This window comes from Haliotis asinina, chromosome 2 (genome assembly GCF_037392515.1).
Source record: "Haliotis asinina isolate JCU_RB_2024 chromosome 2, JCU_Hal_asi_v2, whole genome shotgun sequence".
Taxonomy (NCBI): Eukaryota; Metazoa; Mollusca; class Gastropoda; order Lepetellida; family Haliotidae; genus Haliotis; species Haliotis asinina.
In genome coordinates this window covers 5,222,957-5,233,668 of record NC_090281.1, presented here as the reverse complement: position 1 = coordinate 5,233,668, position 10,712 = coordinate 5,222,957, and the positions used below count along the sequence as shown (strand labels likewise).

The 10,712-nt window shown below is 39.9% G+C and overlaps 1 pseudogene; it reads left to right on the top strand.

Annotated features, from left to right (window-relative positions):
* The first annotated feature begins 440 nt into the window (after nucleotides 1–440).
* Nucleotides 441–6,190, top strand: LOC137274755 (BTB/POZ domain-containing protein 6-like; annotated as a pseudogene).
* Nucleotides 6,191–10,712: the final 4,522 nt, after the last annotated feature.

Sequence of the window (10,712 nt, the reverse complement as noted above, 5' to 3'; positions counted from 1 at the left end):
AACAGCCTACAAGCCAACGTCTCATGGATACAGAAAACGAAGCATACACACAGAACTCAAATAATGAGTTACGCTTTAACTTTAAGTCAGGCTTTAAACTAAACTGTCTCCTAACTGATTTCCTTATGATATGGCTGTAGGAATGAACACATGCAGGAGGAATGGAAGGAAATGTGCACTAGTGAAAAGAACTGGCTGAAGTGTAAAAGCTCTGGCAGCAAACAAACTCTTACACATGTTTTCAACCTAAACGCAAATTGTTTGACAAACTTCACAAGAAATACAAATGACAATATCAAGTTGATAAGCAGGAATCACCGACAGCACTTCTTCATCAACACTCTGATAGAGACTTTTGGATATAAATAGGGATATAAATAGGGATATAAATAGGGATATAAATAGGGATATTGAAAACGACAGGAAAAACATGTATACCTATGGAAGTCCTTGACTCTGATGGAGTCCTCACACCTCATATTGAAGAAGTCATGGATCAGTGGAAAGAGGACTATGAGAATCTGTTTAATTACAAAGAGGTCAATTACGACTCCCTCATATGCAGCGGGTAAAGTCAGAGACATCACTTCTTACTGGACCAATCACATTGGAAGAAGCTTAAACGGCAGTGAACCATGCTAAGAGTAATAAAGCCAGCAGAAGCCCTAAAAATACCAGCAGAAGCCCTAAAACCCAAACTGTATTAACATTTTGCATAAGATATTGGATTTGAAAATGGAACCATCCCAAACCAGTGGAAACATGGAATCACAACCTATTAAACCAGGAAGTACAGACTTAAGAAAACCATCACTATTTAGAGCTATTACTTTAATATCTGTGCCATGTAAACTTAACTGTCATATCTTAAACCAAAGACTGTCGCATTTACTTGAAGATAATAATATTTTGGCAGATGAACAGAGCGGATTCAGAAGAAAAGGGTATGTATCGAATGAATATACACATTGTTTACACTTATTGAAGGCAGAAAATCTTCTAACCAGTCAACATATGCCGGATTTGGGGACCTAAAGAAAGCTTTCGACAATGCTGATCGAGAGTGTTTGTGGAACAAACTATGCAAACCTGGAGTTTATGGCAAAATCTAGAAGTCCATAACATTCGCATACACAGGCATTGCAGAGCTCAGTGAGAGTGAATGGCTATACAGGTCCAAGTTTCAACTTAACCAAGGGATTGAAGCAGGGATGTTCAGTGTCGCCAACACTGTTCTTACTATGTACAAACAACTTGGTAGAAGACATAAAGTCTCTCAACTGTGGAATAGAACTTACAATGAATACGGATAAAACTAAAGTTGTTCATTTTCGTCTCGACAATTTCCAAGTTACTGCTGTTAAGTTTTCCTGTGGATGCGATAACATAAAAATAGTGGATAAATATACATATTTAGGACTATGGTTCCATGGACACTTAGATCTACGTGTCACAGTGAGGGAAATAGCCAGATAAACAAGTCGGGCTCTGTCCTGTCTCCAGACAAAGTTTACTGAAGCAGGAGGGATGACATACGAAACATTCAAGAACCTCTACGAAGCGCTGGTTCCACCAGTTCTGTTATATGGATCTGCGGTATAGGGTACGAAGGGATACAGCTGCATAAATTCAGCTCAGGGAATAGAGCTTGGTTATCTTATTGTGCCATCCGTTGAGAAATGGTCTTGAAGAGTTGCCTCACCAAACAACCGATGAGAAATATTCAGACTGTTTGCAAAAGTAGCGTTTGAGGATAGGACTCCATCAAGATCAGCCTTCAGTTTGTCAAGTCGGAAAAAAATCTTGGATCTATAAAGTTACCGCCCTTGCAGCCAAAATGTCTATAAACACGGATTTTATTGTGCTTTTGTCTACGGACAGTTTTATGTACCATGTGAAACATATATGTAATGCTGTTGACGATGAACAGTGGATCAGTGACTTGTGGCACGACAAAAATCATCAACATGGAAATACGAGAGAGCCTATGGAAAGTTTACAAAATGACAGAGCTCCAGAAAGCTGTTTATTCTACCGGATGTCACGGTGCCAGCGAACACTGTTAGCTAAACCATTATGTGGGACTCCCCCACTTTCATTTTACTTATTCAATATATTATCTGTCTATCTGTCTGTCTGTCTCTCTCTCTCTCTCTCTCTCTCTCTCTTTCCCTCTCTCTCTGTGAAAACGAATGCAGATAATGCAGATGCACGCTTATCTCTCTCTGATTACCACTGGTATTATGTGTGTGCGTGGGCGCGCAAGTGTGTGTGTTTGTTCTGTTTGTGTGTATACTTTTGTGTAATTTATTTTAATCATTTGATCCATAGCACACATTTTTATGCTCTTTCCGTCTCTTATAGTCTCTTGGCGACTTGTGCAGACACCGTATAAATTTATGTATAAATTACACGTCTATACAAGGTGAGACTAAAATAAACATATTCCTCCCTCTCTCTCTCTCTCTCTCTCTCTCTCACACATTCTTATAAATTTATGTATACATCACACGTCTATACAACGTGAGACTAAAATAAACAACATCTCCCTCTCTCGCTCTCTCTCTCTCTCTCTCTCTCTCACACACGCCTTCTTATAAATTTATGTATAAATTACACGTATATACAAGGTTAGACTAAAATAGTCAACATCTCCCTCTCTCTCTCACACACACACACCTTCTTATAAATTTATGTATAAATTACACGTATATACAAGGTGAGACTAAAATAAACATATTCCTCCCTCTCTCTCTCTCTCTCACACACACACACACACACACACACACACACACCTTCTTATAAATTTATGTATAAATTACACGTATATACAAGGTGAGACTAAAACATCTCCCCCCCCTCTCTCTCTCTCTCTCACACACACACACACACACACACCTTCTTATAAATTTATGTATAAATTACACGTATATACAAGGTGAGACTAAAATAAACATATCCCTCCCCCTCTCTCTCTCTCTCTCTCACATTCTTATAAATTTATGTATACATCACACGTCTATACAAGGTGAGACTAAAATAAACATCTCCCCCCCCCTCTCTCTCTCTCTCTCACACACACACACACCTTATAAATGTATGCATAAATTACACGTATATACAAGGTGAGACTAAAATAAACAACATCTCCCTCTCTCTCTCTCTCTCTCTCTCTCTCTCACACACACACACACACACACACACCTTCTTATAAATTTATGTATAAATTACACGTATATACAAGGTGAGACTAAAATAGTCAACATCTCCCTCTCTCTCTCTCTCACACACACACACACCTTCTTATAAATTTATGTATAAATTACACGTATATACAAGGTGAGACTAAAATAAACATCTCCCCTCTCTCTCTCTCTCTCTCACACACACACACACACACACACCTTATAAATGTATGTATAAATTACACGTATATACAAGGTGAGACTAAAATAAACATCCCCCCCCCTCTCTCTCTCTCTCTCTCTCTCTCTCTCACACACACACACACACACACACCTTATAAATTTATGTATAAATTACACGTATATACAAGGTGAGACTAAAATAAACATCTCCCCCCCTCTCTCTCTCTCTCTCACACACACACACACACACACACACACACCTTCTTATAAATGTATGTATAAATTACACGTATATACAAGGTGAGACTAAAATAAACATCTCCCCTCCCCTCTCTCTCTCTCTCTCTCACACACACACACACACACACACACACACACCTTCTTATAAATTTATGTATAAATTACACGTATATACAAGGTGAGACTAAAATAAACATCTCTCCCCCCCCCCCCCCCCCCTGCCATCTCTCTCTCTCTCACACACACTAAGTGTTGTACACATCCATATCCATACATCCACGCACCTGCCAGATCAGCTCAAAGTAAACTTTGATGGTCACCTTCCTGAAGATGTCAGGGATGAAGGTTACCTGACGTGACCTTCTGCAAGAGTTTATTAGACTCAGTGTTGGAGTGTACCGAATAACACTGAGACTAAGTTTACGTAGACTGCTCGACTACCTTACCTCTGCTCAGAGTATAGAGTTTCTATCATATAAATAGACATAGATGGACTAGAAATGAGGAAGTTGTCTCTGTCAGGATTAGTCAAGCCGCTCTCTGTCAGGATTAGTCAAGCCGCTCTTTGTCAGGATTAGTCAAGCCAGCGATCACCCCCCCCCCCCCCCCCCCCCTCCTTTGTAGGATCCTAACTGTTTATGTCCAATCTACATTTAGGACCTCGGAGATACACAATTTAGTGTTATTTCAATGATGATTTTGTGCGTACGGATATCACGAGGGGCCTTAAAAGGGTTTTACTATAATGTCGGGGGTGTCTGTGAAAAATTATGATTTCGCAGTTATCGTTTCTACGAACGTTTTGTTCAAATCTTTTTGCTTTTGACAATAAAGTAGTGAACTGTCTGAAGGATTTGAGGAACTGCTGACTGAAAGATGTCCATAAAGTATTGATGGCAGATCATACCCATGTATGTAAAACACGGTGAACATTGATGGTGATCAGTAAATACATGGGTATGGTAGAATTTGTGTTGTTCATTGGTGCATTCTAAGGGACGTGAGTGTTTGAGAGAGTTAACATTCAAAGTCATCTTCAATGTTTCTGCCACATATTGCGAATATGTCACTTCCATACATGACTCGTCAAAATTGTTGTGAAAATGCTCGTGAAATTGCAAAACCATGCAGCACCACATATCCTCCATTGTGTATTGCCATACATGTAGAAAGAGAAGCCCCTTAATTGTCACCATGTGCACGTGACGGGGTGTGACGCTGAAACCTGAAGTTTGATCGAAACATGCATTGGTACCTGTACGGATACTGACTGCCTGAACTATCTGACTGCCGACTTGAAGATCTTACTCTGTATGTGAAATCCCACATCTGAAAAGATGACTATTAATTGGTCTACAGCAGACTGGGTCTGTTGGATCAAAGTTGAACGTTTACCACACTGTCATCAGTCCGCTCATTCCCAAAACAACATGAATGGACAGGTGAAGGATTGACCGGAATCTGGACGTATACGAAAGGCCAGTTGGAAAGAAAATTAGGTCCTTCAACTCAAAGGGAAAACGTCTTCCAATTTCGTAAATTGCAAATTCAAGTACATCTCAGATACACTGCTGGACCTTTGCTATAACAAATAGCATCATCTAAGGCACCAATAAACAAGTTAGTTATCCCTAGTTTCTCTGTTCGTAGATGAAGAGGATGGTATGCTCTAGATGCACTGTACGGTCTCTGGATAACACTCCCGGAGTGACGGTGACAGTGGAAAATGTCTGCCAGATTCTGGAGCAATGTCATGGGTATGGGGAGCTGGACCTGGAACAGAAGGCCCTGAAGATCCTCACTGAAGGTGGGAAGAAAGTCACCCAGTCTACCGGATTCGGACAGCTTTGTCCTGGCTGTGTGGCTAAATTTGGTAGGTCATGTAAATTAGATTTAAAGGAGGAAGACATATTTGAAGCGGTGCTGTCCTGGACAAAGGAACGATAAAGGAAGGAAGGTGTTGGTGACACACCTGAGAACAACAAGCATTACTCCTGGGTGAGAAAAAGTATGACATCAGACTCACCAGCATGTCCATGGAGTATGTGGTCATGGTTGTGGGACGGTACGGCTTCCTGACAGATAGTGAGAGAATATGAATAATGGACAGAGCCATAGACACAGCAGAAGATATATCTCCATTTCAACATTCTGTGAGAAAAGCCACAAATACTGCCATTAGGAAACTGAAGACGCTGTGTAAGAGTGTGTACAGGTTTTTGTCTTACCGACAATCATTAATACACGCTGGGTTTAATGCTATCTTCTTCTCGCCTAGTAAGAGTGTTCTCCCACACGGGTGCCAGTTGTATGGAGGACACGACGATGCAGTGTTTAAACTGACCATTAGAATGCATGGCCGCAATGTGATCGATCAACCGCCATCCACCACCAGCATGACTCTGCAAGACAGCACAGTGCTGAATGACGTCCTGCTTTCTGGGTCTGTGTCGCTTACAGCTCAGAAGACGTAAACTCTGTGTGTTGATATGCAGGGTCCTGACACCGTGTGTGGAGAGGAAGGAAAGGATGCCGTTACTGTGGACGGGGTTACGTTCAAGTTTACAGACTGTCTAGTGTAAAGTACACCAGATACCTGGCTTGATATTCGGTCACCTATAGTCAGGTGCTTGTTGACAGTCTTGATACGGGGACAATGTTACTGTTCCGTAAGCCAGTTTGTTGCCTAAGATCATATTGAAGGTTTGATCCTATTACATTTTATCTAACTGACACTGAGATAAGGTAGATGAAGATTATAGGTACAGCGATATGATGCTAGGAACAGTCATGACAGTCTTGATACGGGAGACAATGTTACTGTTCCGCAAGCCAGTTTGTTGCCTAAGATCATATTGAAGCTTTGATCCTATTACATTTTATCTAACTGACACTGAGATAAGGTAGATGAAGATTATAGGTACAGCGATATGATGTTAGGAACATTCATGAAAATATAAAGAAAGAACTTAGTGAACCACCCTCTGACATATGTTACAATTGAATGAGCTCCAATATTTAGTATTTGGAGCGTATCTTGAGCATGACTGGTTCGTCGTGTGTAACAAAGGAATCCTCCTGTTCAGAATCAGGCCCATTTGGAAACTGTTTTACGCGAGGAATGGCGCATAGGCTGCCCTTTCAGGGGATCAGGAGGCTGACAGGGGTATGAGGAGGAAAGTACTGGCTCTCATAGAGTGACACTGAAGTTACACTCAAGTTGTCGACGCAGAACCAGTTCGCAGAGGTTCTATATGAGGGTTTGCCTTAAGGATAAAACTTTAGGTCCTGTGAAGTCATAAATGCGGGTGTGCTTTGTGTAGGTGTAGTTAACCAATCATCTCATGGATATCAGGCACCCGTGGCGAGCCACCTCCTCGTGGTGGGTGCTGGGTAACGCCAAGATCTCGCCTATTATTTGATATATGTTATTAGGTCTTGGCCGATTTTTTTACTTTCAACAATCAACTAACCTGATGAACATTAAATCTTTCGTGGGCATTCTGGTCACGGTCTCTGCTCACAAAACCTTGAAACACAAGTAAAGGTATTGTCAGAGATCGTGATCGACTGTTTGTTTGTATGTCAGAACTTGACATAGCATGCGAAATGAAAGATCAAGGAGTGCTTTATGTCAAGCGTTTTTCAACCCGAAAAAATAATGAAACTATCCAAACAGACACGTATCTGTTTTCCTCTTCTCGTCTCCAAATGCTCCTAAGTCAGTAAAGGCAGGTTACTGTAACATCCAAGTTGAGACATACATCCCTAACCCGCTCAGATGTTTTAAATGCCAGAAATACGGACACGGTGTGTCTACCTGTATCTACCTGTACACTGTGGTGAAAAGACACACACAACAGAAGATTGTGACAGAGATTTTAAAAAATGCACGAACTGCTCAGGCGACCATTCATCTTCTTCGAAACAGTGTCCAATTTGGAAAGAGCAAAAGGCAATAAACAGAATAAAGTTTACCCAAAATATCTCCTTTTCTGAGGCAAAAAAACTGGTGAAGAGATCTGATCTTACAGAAGGTTATGCTACAGTAGCAAACACATCACCTGTGTACAGCTCTAAAATAACAAAATCATCCACAAGCTGCCAAACTACCTTGACTTGGGTCAATTGCGACTCTCCACAGCTCTTGTACCCAGCTATATCATCTCAGACTGAGGAATCACTTCGTAGTACATCAAAGTCTTCTTCTGATCACAAATCATCATCATCATCATCATCATCATCATCATCATCATCATCATCATCATCTCAGTCACACTCAAAGTCTCAATCGACAGCTGATAGTTAACAAACTGTGAAAAGTAAACCTAAACCTGATGCTTCAAAACAACAAAGTGGCAGAGCTCCTAAAGGGTCACAAAATATAATTCAATTGTTCAATAAATATGGGTCTCTAGAGGACATGGACGTTTCGGAAAACGTCCATTCTAGGACACAGCTTGTCGCCCTCTAAAAGAGTGCGGGGTAGATCCCCAATAAATACCCCTTAAAGATTGTTTATTCCAATAATATTGTACAGTGGAACTGCAGAGGATTGAGGACTAATTTACATGAATTACAGCTATTAGTCCAGGATATTACACCTTCAGCGATATGTCTCCAAGAGACATATTTAAAACAAACAGATACATTTGACCTTCGTCATTTTAATGCATATCATTGTCTTTCCCCTCCGGGTGATAGGGCCCTTGGTGGATGATCCATTTTAGTCAGACAAAACGTTATTCAAAGCCCTGTTTCACTTATTACTAATATGCAGGCTGTTGCAGTGAGGATTAGTTTACATGTAGCGTTTACACTGTGCTCTCTTTATATTTCGCCGTCTTCGACGTTTGCCAGAAGTGATCTTCAAGCTCTATATGCCCAACTCCCGAAGCCCTGTATTATAATAAGAGATTTAAATGGGCACAAACCCCTCTGGGGTAGTGTAACTACAAACGCTAAAGGTAAATTGTTCGAGAACTTTTGTTCTGACAATGATTTATGTATTTATAATGATGGTTCCAACACATACTTACACCCTGGTACAGGGACCTATTCTGCTCTCGACTTGTCACTCACAAATTCAGAACTACTCAGTGAATTTGAATGGTCAATCCACGATGACCTCTGTGGAAGTGACTATTTTCCTACTATACTAAAATCTATAACACCGTCTGATGTGCCTCCATCATCAATTTTAAAAAGGCTAACCAGGCTTTATATGAAACACTGTGTTTTGAAAACCTTAAACCCGAACGTTTTATTGACGTTCCTGGTGCTATTAAATGTTTTTTCTGATGAACTGAATTCCATAGCTGATGAGTCTATACCAAAGGCCTCTGCAGTTCCACATGTTCGAAAACCATGGTTCAGTGATGAATGCAAACAAGCTAGGAAGACAAGGAAAAAAGCAGAACATTATTTCCGTCGCCATCCTATGGTGCATAATTTAAATAAATTTAAAATTTTAAATGCACGGCGTACTCTTAAACAGAACAAACGCCAATCTTGGCAAAATTATGTATCCAAATTAAATTCTCTGACATCCATGTCCAAGGTATGGAACATGGTCCAGAAAATTAATGGTACTAAATCTACAGTCCATCATCTTAAACATGGAGATCAATTACTTACTGATAAATCAGATATTGCAAATAAACTGGGTGAAACTCTCGCTAAACATTCTTCCTCTTCTAATTATATACCTAAATTTCAGCAATATCAAAAACAACAAGAAAGGAAAACTGTTAATTTCAATTCTGATAATGGAGAAGATTATGATGAAACGTTTTCTATTCATGGGCTCCATACTGCTCTTGATCAAGCTTATGACACTGCTACACTTACCAGAATCCTGTTTAGAGACGCCCTTATCAATTTTTGATGATATTTGGACTTCCGAGAAATTTCCCACTTCATGGCGTGATGCTATAGTAGTACCAATACCTAAACCTGGACGTGATCATACGGATCCGTCCAATTATCGACCAATTTCACTAACTAGCTGTGTTTGCAAGACCATGGAACGCATGATAAATAATCGACTTGTTTGGTACTTGGAAACAAATAACCTTATAACAGATATACAATGTGGTTTCCGTAAAAATAGAAGTACTGTCGATCAAACGCGCTGATTAATAAAAAACACGCTGTATCTATCTTTTTTATCTTGAGAAGGCATATGATACAACATAGAAATATGGCATTTTAAGGGATTTACATGACTTCGTGTGCCGGAATTCTAAGCAAACTTTTTAAATGACAGACAGTTCCAGGTCCATGTAGATTCTACCCTGTCTGATCATTACAATCAGGATCAGGGTGTTCCGCAAGGCAGTATTTTGTCTGTCACTCTTTTTAGCATCAAGATCAACAGTTTATCTAAAGTTTTAAACGATTCATTTGATGGATCGTTATTTGTGGATGATTTTAATATTTCTTGTCATGGGAAAAATATGCATACTATTGAACGGCAACTGCAGCTGTGTTTAAACAAAATAGATACATGGTGTCTTGAAAATAGCTTCAAATTTTCTAAATTTCTAAAACCAATTGTATACACTTCTGTCGTAAATATAAACCCCATAAAGACCCAGAACTATTTCTTAGTGGTACCCCTATCAAAGTTGTCAAGGAGGCTAAGTTCTTGGGGTTTATTTTTTATTCACATTTGACCTTTTTCACCTCCATATCAAGTCCCTAAAAGCCAAATGCTTGAAAGCTCTCGATTTATTAAAGGTTGTTTCAAATTCAAAATGGGGAGGGGGAGACGACCCTCCTTCACTTATATAGATCACTCGTGCGATCGAAACCTGATTATGGTCCCATCATATATGGTGGAGCCTGTCAAAGCAAACTAAAACTACTTGGTTCTATCCATCACCAAGGCCTAAGACTTTGTCTTGGTTCCTTTAGAACTTGTCCTATCGACAGTCTTTATGTCGAAGCTGATGAGCCTTCTCTCAACCAACGCCGTATAAAACTATCTTTACAATACATCACAAAACTAGCTTCTAATGAGTCAAATCATGCATTTAATTGTGTCTTTAATCCTCTTTATGAGGATTTGCATAACAAAAAGTCTTCCCTTGTTCCGCGTCT